Source organism: Paramisgurnus dabryanus, chromosome 21, assembly GCF_030506205.2.
Source record: "Paramisgurnus dabryanus chromosome 21, PD_genome_1.1, whole genome shotgun sequence".
Classification (NCBI taxonomy): Eukaryota; Metazoa; Chordata; class Actinopteri; order Cypriniformes; family Cobitidae; genus Paramisgurnus; species Paramisgurnus dabryanus.
In genome coordinates this window covers 6,661,423-6,676,544 of record NC_133357.1, presented here as the reverse complement: position 1 = coordinate 6,676,544, position 15,122 = coordinate 6,661,423, and the positions used below count along the sequence as shown (strand labels likewise).

Below are 15,122 nucleotides of genomic sequence, written 5' to 3'. Positions count from 1 at the left end.
TATATTCTCTGAAGACGAAGCACTGCCGCATGGGCGGAGTGATTTGCACAACTCTGACCGAACTCTCTGCTCCTCACCAGGGGCTTCTCGTGTGCTGCGAGCAGATCACTCCGCCCATGCGGCAGTGCTTCGTCTTCAGAGAATATAGTTCTCAGTATGTATACTGTTAAAAGATCGCTGTGTCTCATATCACCTTGTTATTTGTACACGGTTTGACTATACAAATCACAACACATAAATAGGAAAATGATCGCGTTATTTTGTCACTTATTGGGAGCAGTATACTAGCTGGAGCCATGCATTTCCAGTCTTTGTGCTAAGCTAAGCTAGCGGGGGCTGCGTCAGACAGAGTTACAGCACGCACGGAGATCAGAGAGGTATGTATGGACTTATCTAACTCTGGGGGATACGGTGAATAAGCTAAATTCCCAAAATGTGGGCGTGTTCCTTTAAATTTAATTTAACATTTAATTTTAACAAAAGTAATCTTTCACTTTAACTGTAATTTGGCACTGTAGAGTATATTCATTACAATCACAATTATCAGAGACCAAACTGTCAAAAGTAGTTTTAACCACTGGTATCTCTATGAATGTAAACTACCGGACATTAAGCCTCTTCCCAGCAAACAGGGGACGTCCCCCGGACGTCGCGAACGTCCTCTTAGGTCCGCATAAGGTCCTCAATTGGTCCGCATTGTAACGTTCGCTGGCGGACCTTCCGGGGACGTCCGCATATGGTCCGCTAAATAACGTTCGCTTGCGGACCTTCCGGGGACGTCCGCATAAGGTCCGCTAAATAACGTTCGCTGGCGGACCTTCCGGGAACGTCCGCATATGGTCCGCTAAATAACGTTCGCTGGCGGACATTCCGGGGACGTCCGCACAAAGTCCGCTAAAAACCGTTTTCTGGCGGACCTTCTGGTGACGTCCGCATATGGTCCGCTAGACAACGTTCGCTGGCGGACCTTCCGGGGACGTGAAACCACTCGAAGCTTTAATATAAACCCATACACATTTAACCATAAGAGTTACCCTTTTATGCAACATCAAAGTAAAAATGCTGTTTTTGCTATGGCTTTACTAATGAAAATCGTAATTTATAGTATCTAATATTAAGAATTTCTTAATTTATAAACTACTTAGTATGCTTTACTGACTATATTACATAGATTCCATTAAAGCTGCTTACAATTGTTCTATAATTTTATTGCATTTAAAGTAAATGAAAGATCTGGCACCTTTGTCTTTTTTAGTAAATGATTTTCTCCACTATTCCTAACACATAATAACTATGGTCAATAAATCGAAATCACAATGCACATATTCATGTAATAGTTAAAGAATCCACCATTGTGAAGTTACATATCACTCAATTAAATATAAATGAAGTGCAAAGACTTGTTTATTTTTATTAATATGACACATACATTAATATGAGTGTTGTGTGGTTCTTCAAGCGTTGTCTTTCTCATATATGAAGCACTGCATGATAAATAATTGTAAAAATCTATATACATACATTATATCAAGGAAAAACTAATTTAAATCTACAACTACAGTTCAAATGTAAAACTTTTTGCATAGTTATTATTGCGAAGGATTCAAAATGCAAGCAAAGCAATGCAAACAGAAATGTAGAATGACAGTCGCTCAATCTGTTGCAAGCAATGACTTTCAAACAGCAAGTGCTAAAGAAGCCAAACACGCAGAATTACAAGTCCAACGCTGAAACTGCTGGAAAAGAACAGTGAAAAAGATACAGGTAAGACATTTACACATTTTTAGGTTTAGTATCAAATTGCAATGGTAACACTTTACAATAAGCTTGTATTTGTTAGCATTTGCTACCATGAACTAACAATAAACAATACTTCTACAATATTTATTAATCTTAGTTCATGTTAATTTCAGCATTTGCTAATCCATATTTAAAATGAAAAGTTATATATGTTAAATGTGTATTATATTTTGTTGTGGCATCTAGCGGTGAAATTGCAATCAACCTCAATTTCGAAACGCAATGAGATTCTATGGTAGCTGCCACAGGACAAAAATGTCATCGTCTGAAGCCCATGTTATAGTGCGTGCGTAAGGTCTACACTGTAGGTTATCCCTAGCCTGAGCGTAGCTCTGCGTAGCCTGATTTTTAACAGCGCTTCAGTTCTACGCGGACTTCAAGCGCTGTTACTGGTCCATTAGAACCCCTCTCATCAGGAAAAAAACTGCATCATAGCCATTTCCAATTGCGACGGTGAGAACAAAGATAGGCAAAGTTGAGGAGTGATTTTACTCAAACTGCAACGATTCGCTGTTTATTTACTTCCATCAGTGGCGTTCGTTACTCCTCATCCGAGGGCCGCTAATTCAAAATAAGTGTACAGAGTATCATGTGCCTTTTTCAAAATATGTGTCCTGCGTGTTGAGAGATCCTGTGTGCATCACATGTTTTGTCATAATAAGTGCCTGCTGCACACGCGTCAAAACCGTTTATGATAAAAAAGAGACGCTCACGTTCACAAAATACATGCAAGACACTCCCAAAACAGTAAACTCTGATTACACATGAGATTATGTGAGTATCTGGCAATCGTGAGTGTCTCTTTTATCATAAACCCTTTAGATGCATCTGCAGCAGGCACTTATTTTGACATGACACGTGATGCACATAGGATCTCTCAAAGCGCAGAACACATATTTTGAAAAAAGAAACCACACACATGACGGGCTACATACATGTTGTGACGAACTCCGAATCGAGTGCCCTCAAAAAAAGAAGTCACCGGCCGCCACTGCTGTTGGTCTTCTCAAAACATACACAACAATCTGCTGTTTCTTCATTTGTGAGTTAAACTGGCCAAGCTGCTTCTGTGGTTACACGCGTGGAAACTGCCTACCAGCGGTCTGCATGCTATAATGAGCCCTTGAGACAACGTATGGACGAAACACGCTCTGTAGAACAGTTTGTCCGTTTTGGGCTACTGTAGAAACATGATGACTTTCATGTATGGTGGACCGCGGTGTTTAGACATAAAAACGGCTTACTCAAATGTATTCATCTGTGAAAGATAAAAATCTCCATATCTCATTAAATGTGAATAAATGTTAAGATCAAGAATTTTTTTTAACTTTTTTATAAGGTTTTAGGTTGTGATGTGTCAGATAAATTTGCTTACCTAAATCCTTCAAGCCACGAAGTAGGACACTTTTGGCGCTTTTCCACTGCATAGTATAACCCAGTTCAGCACAGCTCACTTTTGGGGGAGGAGTAATGGGATGGGGTTTCGGATGTGAAGTCATGTGCAAAGTTACAAAAATGCAGAGCACACCACCATGCCTATGTCTGCATGGCATTTTTGTAACTTTGCGCATGGCTCCGCATCCAAAACGCACCAAAAATATAGGCGTCATGGCTTAAATGTTCTGTCCGCGGAGAGCTGATACTGATGACACGGGTGTTTGTACAGAACCTGTCATGTGAGAGAGGTAGTGGAAAATGTAGTTGTGGCTGTCAATTTTGATTTTGTGGCTACATTCCATTAATATGCTATGTTGCTCCATGTTGTGTGTGTGTTTGTATCACATTTACGATGATGTTACGGCAGTAGAGGGGACGCAACTGTAACAATAAGCCTATAATCGCCGCTGACATCTTGGGTCTTGAGTCTGCGCAGTAGCAATTTCGGGACCAGTCCTGCACAGTAGTGAGCAGGATGTAAAGCCGCGAAATCAAGGCCCCGCCCTCACTCTCCCAGAATGTGCATACACAGCTGTCAATCATGACGTGACAACACCGTTTTATAGCATTAACTAACTAACTAAAAACAAACTTATTTTAAAAACAAACACTTGAATTTACATCAGCATGATAAAACCTACAGTAAATGACAAAAAACAGCTTGGTCTTAAGTCCCATTAAATAAGGCGGGGTTTATGACCTATACTGGGACCAGTCACTGGGGAGTGATCGAGATGTTATGAAATCCCTTATGTTGCAGTAAATTAGCTAACTATGTAACAAAATTTCAGCAACGTTGGTACGCTGGAATTGTTTCTAATCGCGCATACACACCCTTATGTGCACCCCTGCCTATAATCTCACCCACTCTGAAGCGATACTAAACTGTACTGGAAAAGCAATGAAAGCGGTATGAGCTGCATTGTGCCGAGCCAAGTTGTACTCTACATTGGAAAAGCGCCATATTATGACATCAGACCCTGCCTGGAACACAGAAAAGCATGAGACAGTAAAGATGTTTGGTTGTGTTTGAATGCTTTCTCTGAACAAATTCCCCATGAACTATGCATGTAAACGAAATTAACCAAGCTACCTATTCTGGCTTTCCCCTTCTTATACATCCTGTAAAACCATAGCCAGAAAACCCACCATCTCAGCTTGTTATTAACAATATACTTATTTGTTCAAACAAATATAACTATATAACCTGCTATACAAGTCAAATATACAAATATAACTTATTAATAATCTTATTAACAAATATTACCAAATTAAACTATTTTAGCCAGGGAAACTTAAATGGCACTACACTGAAATGTCATATACTGGTATGGTTATAAAAGTATAAATTTTGACTCACAGCTCAATATGGTGGCCTGCAGGTCTTCATTCTTGATGGGATTCAGAAACTGAACTACTGTGTCTTCACAGACAAATAATCCAAAATCAGCCTAAGAGTGTGGAGTAAACAGCATCAAGCCTCTCTTTAATAGGGAACTCATCTATAAAAACAAACACTTGTTATACTTTTATGAATTATCAAGTTGTACAACACACAGCAATAAGGATTTAGACAAACAATCACAGATTTTATTAATTTTATTGTTGTGTCTAATATATATATAGAAACAACTTGTGTTGTAAAAGAAAGGATGACAGCATATCTCTTTATCACGTGCCAGTATAGGCCCTGACTGCACGTGAGAACATTTGAATTATCTGGCACGAGGCCTCACACGTCATACTTCAACTGACACAACGGTCTCGATGGTAGGAATAAGCAAAAGCTCCTTTAAATTTCGTCATTTTTTTTATACACATCCCGTTTATTTTGTAGTTAATTGTTAGATAAGTTAGTAATTTCGTAAATTTTTCGTTACAGGGTAAGATTTCGTTACCATATACAGTAAATATTGGTTCAAGAGGGCAGTTTGATAACTCAGTCGAGGTTTGTAAATGGTAAATAACTTATTCGAGGTTTGTAGCCATATTTAAGTAACTCGCTTACTTTGTTTCAGTGTTTGAGTAAATGTATAATGTTATTAAGTAATAATTAATATAAGTTACTGCGCGAGCTCATTACGGCCGTTTCTCAATCCGAAGGCTACTGGAGGTGGCATATGTAGGCTGTATACGTCATCAAGACTGTCAGATTTAAGAATATTAACAATTCTAAAGTTGACTATTATTCTTAGTTAATCGTAAATTGTTGTAATATGCGTATGACTTGCGAATGTAATGCTCATTTAACTTAAATAAACCAGGCTTGATGACGTATGCAGCCTGCATATGCGACCTCCGCAGGATGCAGCCTTCCGTTTCAGAAATGGCCTACAAGTGTGAGCGTGCGCGAGATTCTGTCTGAATTGATTCTTTAGTAATGGCAAAGCAAAAATTTACTGTCGTGGTGATTAAACGCATTTTAAAGTTTAAATTAAAACGCCTAACTTACCTTTCCAGGGGTTTCTGTTCCTGCAGTCTTTCAGGGGTGCTGGCGCGTATGACGATGCGGACATGAACAGCATACTACAGTATACCGCCACCTACTGTACTGTAGTACAATAACGTGTAGGATTGAATACTGTGCCAAACGCAGTAAAAAAAAAAAAGCCATTTAATTCATTGTAAAAACAATGGACATGCCAGTTCAAGTAACTTGTGGGCTAAATCACCAAAATAAGTTTGTAGATGTGGTTCAATTATTTTTAATGTGCAGCATAATGAATCAGCCTGAATGCATGTAGCCTGTGAACATATTGTTTAGACTTTATTTTTAAACCTTTATCTGGTGTATGGTTAAACCTTATGATGGTAGCAATTGAATACAAATCTTAAACTGAATCAAATCTCTTATAATAATACATAAAATCTCTGGGACGGTTGGGGGTACATCAGGGTAACATTTAAGCAGCTTAATTTTTTTAATTCTTTTATATATTTTGATGTGTATATATATATATTTACTTTCTTTATTTTGTTTTCTCAGCTTTTAAACATCTAAACATGTCCTCCAAAAAGGTAAGTTCAGCACCAGATCAGCTTATCTTATACTGTAATATTGATACTGGTTTGAGAAAAACTAAGATTAAACATCCTACATGTTTCCAGGAAAAAGGAAAAAACATTGGAAAACAATTTTAGCCTAAGGTTTGAGAATAAAGCCAATGGTTCTCTATTAAGGCTAACTGTGTATATTGCCTTTGAGGACTGCAAGCTGAACTTACAGATTTATATGGACTTTACTTACAGGTTTCCTGTGCTGTTTTGCTCCATTTTACTGAACAAAATAAGGCTGAGGTAGCACCATCCTTGTGGTTAGAGTGAAAGAATGTGGTAAGATTTTATCCATGTTTTATAAAATACAAATAAACATGAACAACATGGTCAGCTACATATAAAAAATAAAAATAATCAAACATGCTTGTTTTTATCTGAAGGGTATTGAGACCAAAATAAACAATGTGCCATTCTGGACAAACAGCTGTGGACAATATGCAGTCAGAGTAGCCCATTTTCTCACACAGGTAAAGTATGCAAAGTAATACCAAACTTCTTTTTAACCTCAACAAATACTGTCAAGCCAAATATACAATGTTTGTATGAGGTACTGTGCAAAAGTCTTAGGCCAGCATGCTACCATTAAATTTGTGGTTTTTGCAATTGTGTAGTGATCATATATCATTATATCTCAGTTTCTTTATTAGGATACAACCAGAAAAAACAGGAAATGTGTATGTAGTATTAAAAACAGTATAAAAGTTTAAGCTGAAGTGTCAAGTTTTTAGGGTAAACTCCCCTTTCACTTGAGCAATAGCAGGCAACTGCAGGATCTCTTAAACCTAAATAAAATCAAATCCTAATTCTAATCAATGACTTCAGTCTCCTCAAAAAAGCTCAAGATGTGTTTTGTGCCAAGAGAAGTCACATTAAATATGACTGATGTCTGAAGAAGACATTTAGTTCTAAAAAAAAAATTATTTTTAATTTTGAGTACATATTTCCTGTATTTTCTGTTTGTATCTTAATAAAAAAGTGAAAAATAAATATGGATGGACATTAAAACTTTGCTAAAACAACAAAGCTGGTGATGGTGGCCTAAGACACTTGTACAGTAATGTATATTGACCAAGAGTTGGAATGATCAAGAAAAATGCATGTTGTCTATCCATATTTTCTTTAAATGCACATTTATTCACAGTTCAGTAGGACAGTAAATTATCTAAGGGTAAAATCATTATTGAAGGTGATTTAATTGTCACTGCATTCATTGTTACATGATTTAAAACAGTGGGAATCATTGTGTAAGTTTCTTAATAATATCAAATACTTCTTTTTTGTCTTGTTGTTTCTAGACCTGAGGATAAGATTTCCAGTTTGAAAGTGAAGAAAATGAATCATTGTTAACAGCAAATAGGAGTATTTCTCAGCTGAAAAGCCAGGTGAAACTATAAGGTCACTATGATTCACTTTCATATTATCATTCTTTTCAGATTTTTTTCCCTGTGTTTTTTTTGTTAGATGAGGAGCAACCAGTAAGAAAAAGCAAAAAGATGTTTTGATGTTGCCTGAGGCACCTTATTGTGAGTACATTGTAATGTTATTAGTCATTTAAATTGTTATACTTCTGTGGAATTAAGAAACAATATATTTAATCTCAGTCTACAGTATTTGTAGTATAATGATGATTACTTGATTTAAATTTATTAATTGTTATATGCCTTGAGTGACTTACAAATGATTGTTTTTATTGTTTACAGTTCCATTTCATGCACAATCACAAATGCAGCACATCAATCAATTTCTTCCAACCAGCGAATCAAGGTACACTATTTTGTTATTTTTTTATCTTAAATTATTGACATTGGTTTTCTTCCAGACAGACTTGTTGTTCATTTATTTTACTGGTATAGTTAGTAATGTTATTAATGTTTCAAAACACCTTCTTGAAAGAAATCTTGGAGTGGAGAATCATTTTGAAAGTAGACCAAATCCAGGACAACATCACAACAGTGGTCGGAAAAATGGAGCAAGCCAAGCTGACTTTCAAAAGATGGTATGTGCCATAACACACGCAACATTACTAGTCACTGCTGACTTTTTACCCATGTTTACTACGGATTGTTTTGTTTGTAGATTCGTTATCTGTTTCTTCAGAGGGGAGGCAGTTTGGGAGATGGGAATTAGGAGGATGCTACAGTTACACAGGGCAAATTTCAGCAGCTCAGTTTCAAACTTGCAACTAACATTGAGTTAAAGTGAGTCTGTGTGAATATACTCTACATATTATACTTCAATATGCCTTTAACACAAAAAACTACAATAATATCAAAGATCAATATAATAAGACAACTTATATTATTTTATGTCATAGTAAAATATTGTGTGTGTGTGTGTGTGTGTGTGTGTGTGTGTGTGTGTGTGTGTGTGTGTGTGTGTGTGTGTGTGTGTGTGTGTGTGTGTGTGTGTGTGTGTGTGTGTGTGTGTGTGTGTGTGTGTGTGTGTGTGTGTGACCTATGCTCTCTCTGAGATGTGTATGTTCACTTTGTAGCTGGTCAGGGTGGAAGACCAGCTGACGTACCAGTTTTGCCAGGTTAAAGGACCAGCTTAAACCAGCGAAGACAGCCAACCAACTTAGCCAAGGTGGTATATGCTGGTGGGTCAGCTGGTCTTCCCGCCTGACCAGCTACAAAGTGTCCAAAACCTCTGTAAAACAATCCTGCTACACCAGCCTGACCAGCTGAAACCATACTGAGTATTCATATTCATATCGATTTGCATTTACACATAAAATAGGTAACATACAGTACTGTGCAAAGTCTAGGCCACCATCACCAGCTTTGTTGTTTTAGCTAAATTTAAATGTCCATCCATATTTATTTTTTACTCTTTTTATTAAGATACAAACAGAAAATACAGGAAATATGTACACAAAATTAAAAACATCAGTCAGTATTTAGTGTGACTTCTCTTGGCACGAAACACATCTTGAGCTTTTTTGAGGAGACTGAAGTCATTCGATTAGAATTAGAAAGGATAAAATTTTATTTATGTGTAAGAGATCCTGCAGTTGCCTGCTATTGCTCAAGTTGAAGGTGAGTTTACCCTAAATACTTTAAACTTCAGCTTAAACTTTTATACTGTTTTTTAATACTACATACACATTTCCTGTATTTTCTGGTTGTATTCTAATAAAGAGACTGAGAAATAAACATATGATCACTACACAATTGCAAAAACAACAAATCTAATGGTAGCATGCAGACTTTTGCACAGAACTGTATGTCCACATTTAGCCACCTTTACTTTGAGTGAACTGTAACAGCAACTATAATGCCATAAACATTCAATACTAAGGTAAAAGAGAGTTGTGCATGCTTTCTAGTTTTAGCACAGAATTCTGTCTCCCTTTTAAATGTTTGCTACAGATTTTTTGCAAGACATTTTTGTCCAACCTAAAAACAACTTGTACTGACATATATTAAAATACATCAGTGCCCTTTGTTTTTTTTACATCAGATTGCACACAAGTAATGTTTTAGTAAGGCATGTTTGTTAAAACTGGTTATATTTCATAATTAAACTGAGGCATAGTCCTGGTTTAAGCTCCTTGTCTGGGAAACCACCCCAATAAATACTTAACTTTTGAATGTGTTCGTTTCGTTGTTTTAGGTTAGAAGACCACGGAAATATTTGACATCGGAGTCCAGCAGACAGCCAGAGACACGCAGACACACGCAGCTGAAGCGCGTTTGACTGACGCGTACGGGAGATCCGGCACGCGCACGGGAGCTCGCGCACGAGAGCTCGCGCACGCTCACACAAACACGGAGCACAGGATAATTACAACTGTTTAATTAAAATAAAAGAACTTTGTGGTATACAATGTTTAGCGTGTCTGATTTCATTGGTTAGCAAGGAAATAAAACGACGTGCTGAGGACTTTAGGCGAACGTCCCCTAAAAGTCCCGAAAGTCCGCTGACCGTCCCGCGAACGTCCTCGCAAAAGTCCGGAGGACGTCCTCGCGGAAGTCCGCTCGACGTAACGGGAACCATACACGATGACGTTCGGGGGACGTTCGCCTAAAGTGCTTAGCATGTTATTTAGCTTACAAAAAAGGTCCCCATGACGTCCCCTAAAAGTCAATAAAGTCCCCAAAGCGTCATTTTGAACGTCCGGAAGACGTTTTTGCGGACGTTCGCAGGACGTCAAAAGAACCCTACACGATAACGTCCGGGGGACGTTCGCAGATGCCATTTAGGGGACGTCCTGGGGACCTTTTTTTGTTTGCTGGGCTCGCGCAAATCGTTGAACTTGCGTCTGGTGAGTATGCCCAATAATGAATGGAAACACATTATTCCCTTCGCGGCACCGCAGGCAGCGAGTGCACACGCACAAGCGCAGCAGGTACACTGGCAAGAGTAGAGCGAGACCTTCAGCCTATGTGCCGGGCAGGGGCGTCATGCACCATTTTTTTTAAGGGGGCACAGTGCGCACAGCTCACAGAAATTTGTGCATACACAGACATCAATAGAAATATTATAGATTCTTCAGTCTTTTCCATGGCACTTACATTTCTAACAATCTGAACGCCCCATGCTTTCATGCAAAAACCTCCAAAATAAATGTGTTGACTAACTTTTATATGAAATACTATTCAATCGGAATAATGACATATTGGCATCATATTTACATCTGAAACGGCATGTTTTGTTTATTTACGTTTTGTTTAATTACTTTAATTGTGTCATTAATGCATTTTGCAAAACAACTGCATTATCCTATGAAATTAATGTAATTTTAAATCCATAAAGTATATAAACAACGAAAATGACATAAGCTTTAGCCACGTGATTGGTTTTAATGTTCAATAACGATTTAAAAAAATATGTTTAGATAAAATTATTAGAGGAACGGACTTTTGCATTAAATGTTACCTCGTATGTGAGCATGTGTGATTCCGCGCCCCCGTGAACTCTGGCGACCTTTGCCGTTGCACCAAGAAGATGAATCTAGAAATCTCTACTAATATAACGTCGAGACGGTCACATTTTAAACTATACATTTTCTACACAGAGGAGGTTAACTGCACATTACCGTCCTGGGGTTTGGAAATGTTGTGAGTGTTTCTTAGACGTTTTAATTCCTCAGAAAGCCAAAGGCAACAGCAAAGCTCATGAGCGCTCTCAGACGCTGATGACGCCAGAACAAAGAAATTTGACATGATAAAACGGCGAAAATCTCAGAAAAGTGACAAGGATGCAGCACAGAATTGATTATATTGCGCATATTAAACAGATTAAAAGACAAGTAACAGATTAATGGATGCTTCTGTGAATTTGAGGTTGCATGCAAAATCCAGTTGGCTTAAAAACGGAGGGTCAGTTTGAATGGGCATGACGTCTCTGGTGCCCCAGCCCAATTTAAACCCTGACAGTGATTAAGCTTGGAACAATATGCTTTATATAACCTATAATTAACTGAGTTTTACTTACTAGTTTGTGAGTTTCTTCTGTAATGCATCCAATGGCTGAACAGGAGCGAACAGGACGTCACGTGTACGTCACATGGATGGCAGTGCGGCTGCGAGTACTCACGGCTTTGCGGGTAAAGGTGAGGGGAGGGGTTAAGATCGTATTCTATTTAACACATTATACAAATGCATATTATTTTTTTACATAGTGCTTTTAGTGTACATTTTAATGAATACATATTACTACTATTATTTAAATAAAAAATCTCAACAAAATTTTTTTTTTTTAAATCTCATTCTGTTTGGGGGGGCCACTGGGGGGGCCAGTGACTTTTATGGGGGGGCCGCGGCCCCCCCTGGCCCCCCCTTGGGGGCGCCACTGCGTATCAGCTGTGACGTTAAAATTGACCGAAACCCGACCTGAGGGGTGTAAAAAGGTCGGGTCGGGCTTGGGCTGAAATGCAGGGCTCTACCCTCAGTCGCATTTATTGAGAAAAATGTAATGCATGCTCATCATGAAAGCTCTTTACAAATTAATATCCCTCTGGGCTTTTGGTTCAAAGGCGTGCATGTTTGGAGAAATATTGATTGAGTTTATATGTTTACTTCAAATTTCTAAAGAGAGGAGTAATATTTATTCAACTTTTAGTCCAAACACGGCATAATATTAGCTGAAGTTGTTTTACTGATATTTCCAATAATCTGTTCATAATTCATACGTGATTATATGATATTTTGTGTCAGTATACAGTGTCAGTACACTGAAAAAAATTATTAATTGAATTTTTTTAAGTGGTTGCAATCAATTTATTTAAGCTACATGTAAAACAAAAGTTATATATTTTATTTTACTTTACTAATCTTTTTTTTTTGTTTAAATGTAGCTTAAATAAATTGATTAAATTCAATTAATATTTTTTTCAGTGTACTACATTTGTATAATATGCAATATCCGTGGGTCCTGAATCTGATAATGCCAAATGTCTTGTTACCAGTAAAAAGTAAGGGGTGGGGGGCCCTCTAAGATTATCTTGTCCCGGGCCCAGGCAAGACTGTCAGCTGGCCTGCTCCCAGCACCAAATTGTTTTTTTATATTATATAAATGTCTACCTTTTTCAGTGTCATCCCAATATTCCTGCCATACTGATTGTGCATAATTCCTGATGTGTACTTCGGCTTTACTTAATGGAACTTGTAGATCTACCTGTTTTAATTTCAAAGTTTCTTTAGCCATTTTATCCACTTTCTCATTCCCTTATACGCCAACATGAGCAGGAACCCAAATGAATTGTACTGATATGCCTTTAATTCTTAAATTATATAACTAATGAAATATTTCATTGATTGTATCCATCCTATAAGATCTGCCAGATCTTGCTTTCCAATGCAGAGCAACTATCTGATGCAATGACTGCGTTATTTATTCCGCGTTACTATAGCATACACCGAAATATGATTAGTAACTCTTTTTTTAATATAATGATCAAATCTTGGAATATATACAGCTGCACCTGCAAGTCCTGATTGTGGATCCTTTGACCCATCTGTATATAAAATTACTAAACCTTGGAAATTTATCTCAAAATAATTCTGCACTACATGCCACACTGGAATTTGTTGAGATTTTCCATTTATTTCCTGTTGTATATTGAGGACAACATTTAATAACCAGGGAGGAATTAAGGATATTGATACTGTATTGCTGTATTGTATTTGATGTAAGCCTATTCTTAGCCTCAGCATCACCAATCCATCCAAAACTTCTGATGTTAGTCTCAGTATGTTCCCAGCATTCCGTCAATATACTTTTGACAAGATGAGAAACCTTTTGTCCTCTGATATTTATCCAATATGCCAACATTAACTTCATTCGTCTGATGTCTAGAGGCATTTCTCCCATTTCCACCTGCAATGAAGATACTGGTGAGGATTTAAATGATCCACTACAGATTCTTAGGGCTTGTAAAACATCTAATTGTTTAAGGTTTGTTTCTGCTGCTGACATATAAGCTATACAACCATAATCAAAAACCGATCTCATGAGTGCCCAATAAATATTTTGTAATGCTCTGCTTGCTCCCCACTCTTGCCCTGATAAACACCGAAGAATATTAATAATCTTTTTACCCTTGTCCTTAACTTTATCCAGATGAATTTTCCATGTCAGTTTTTCATCAAACCAAACCCCTAGAAACCTTACAACTTTTACTTGTTCCAGAGGATTTCCATATAATTTTAAAGAGAGGGGGGTAATTCTATTCCGCCTTGGAAAACAAATAACCTGTGTTTTTCCCACATAAATCCCCATTTATTGGTCCACTTTTCCATTTCAGCTATTGCATTTTGCATTTTTTAGTAATGTATGATATGTTTCAACCTCTGATCCACAAAGCCCCATCATCAGCATATAATGATTTTCCAATATTACGTTCAACTTGAGAAAAAATGCCATTAATCATTATATTGAACAGTAATGGACTACAAACACTACCTTGTGGTGTCCCATTTTCCACTATACATACCCTAGCAGGGACGGGCTGGGACACAAAAACAGCCCTGGACTTTCTCCCAAATAGGCCCATCATCCAGCCATTCGCCCCTAGCCGTGCGCAACAGACACAAGGATGTCCTGATACCATCCCCCACAACGTGATAATTACCAGGTACACACACACACACACACACGCACACGCACACACACACACACACACACACATACACACACATATATATACAGTGTTGGGGAAAGTTACTTTTAAAAGTAATGCATTACAATATTAAGTTACTCCCCCAAAAAGTAACTAATTGCGTTACTTAGTTACTTTTTATGGAAATAATACTTATGTTACTTTTAAGTTACTTTTGCGTTCATTTTTTTACTTGGCTGAGGCTTGATCTCTTTCAGGCCTTGCATGTGTTTTATATGAGTTCCGCATTCAGAAATTGCATATTTCCATCGCAAAAATGTCAAGCTCTGGCCTGCCAACTCCGTTTCTGTCAAACTGTTTCCGCTAAGGCACGCATAGATTGCGTAATTCTATGTGACTATATTCAGTTTAATACAGTGCATAATTTTTTTTATCAAATTAATTAAACTAAAAAGTTACTCGCATTACTTTTTAAAAAAAGTAACTTAAATATTAATATGTACATTTATTAAGTAATGCGTTACTTTACTCGTTACTTCAGAAAAGTAATATTATTACGTAATGCATGTTACTTGTAATGCGTTACCCCAACACTGTATATATATATATATATATATATATATATATATATATATATATATATATACATATATTTATATACATACACATATATTACTTGCGTTGTTTTAATTTATGCACAACAATTATACATAAACTTATCATAAACAATTATGTGACTGGTCTAACTGAATTTCCAACCCATCAA

The 15,122-nt window shown here is 37.3% G+C and overlaps 2 long non-coding RNA genes across 4 annotated transcripts; one reads left to right on the top strand and one right to left on the bottom strand.

Annotated features, from left to right (window-relative positions):
• Positions 1 to 1,604: 1,604 nt before the first annotated feature.
• LOC141281364 (uncharacterized) lies at positions 1,605 to 4,612 on the bottom strand. The gene is made up of 3 exons (XR_012335649.1): positions 4,598 to 4,612; positions 3,176 to 4,221; positions 1,605 to 1,736 (listed from the first exon to the last, which is right to left on the bottom strand). It is a non-coding gene; the product is annotated as an uncharacterized lncRNA (long non-coding RNA).
• On the top strand, positions 1,627 to 10,507 carry LOC135750277 (uncharacterized). Of its 3 annotated transcripts, none has more exons than XR_010532669.2 (9): positions 1,627 to 1,764; positions 4,620 to 6,255; positions 6,487 to 6,570; positions 6,675 to 6,761; positions 7,590 to 7,817; positions 7,995 to 8,058; positions 8,188 to 8,290; positions 8,371 to 8,492; positions 9,907 to 10,506. It is a non-coding gene; the product is annotated as an uncharacterized lncRNA (long non-coding RNA). The 3 variants fall into 3 exon arrangements; XR_010532671.2 differs by lacking the exon at positions 1,627 to 1,764 and having other exon boundaries at positions 4,870 to 5,007; positions 5,120 to 6,255; positions 9,907 to 10,507; XR_010532672.2 differs by lacking the exon at positions 1,627 to 1,764 and having other exon boundaries at positions 5,073 to 5,196; positions 5,698 to 6,255; positions 9,907 to 10,505.
• The last annotated feature ends 4,615 nt before the right edge of the window (positions 10,508 to 15,122 follow it).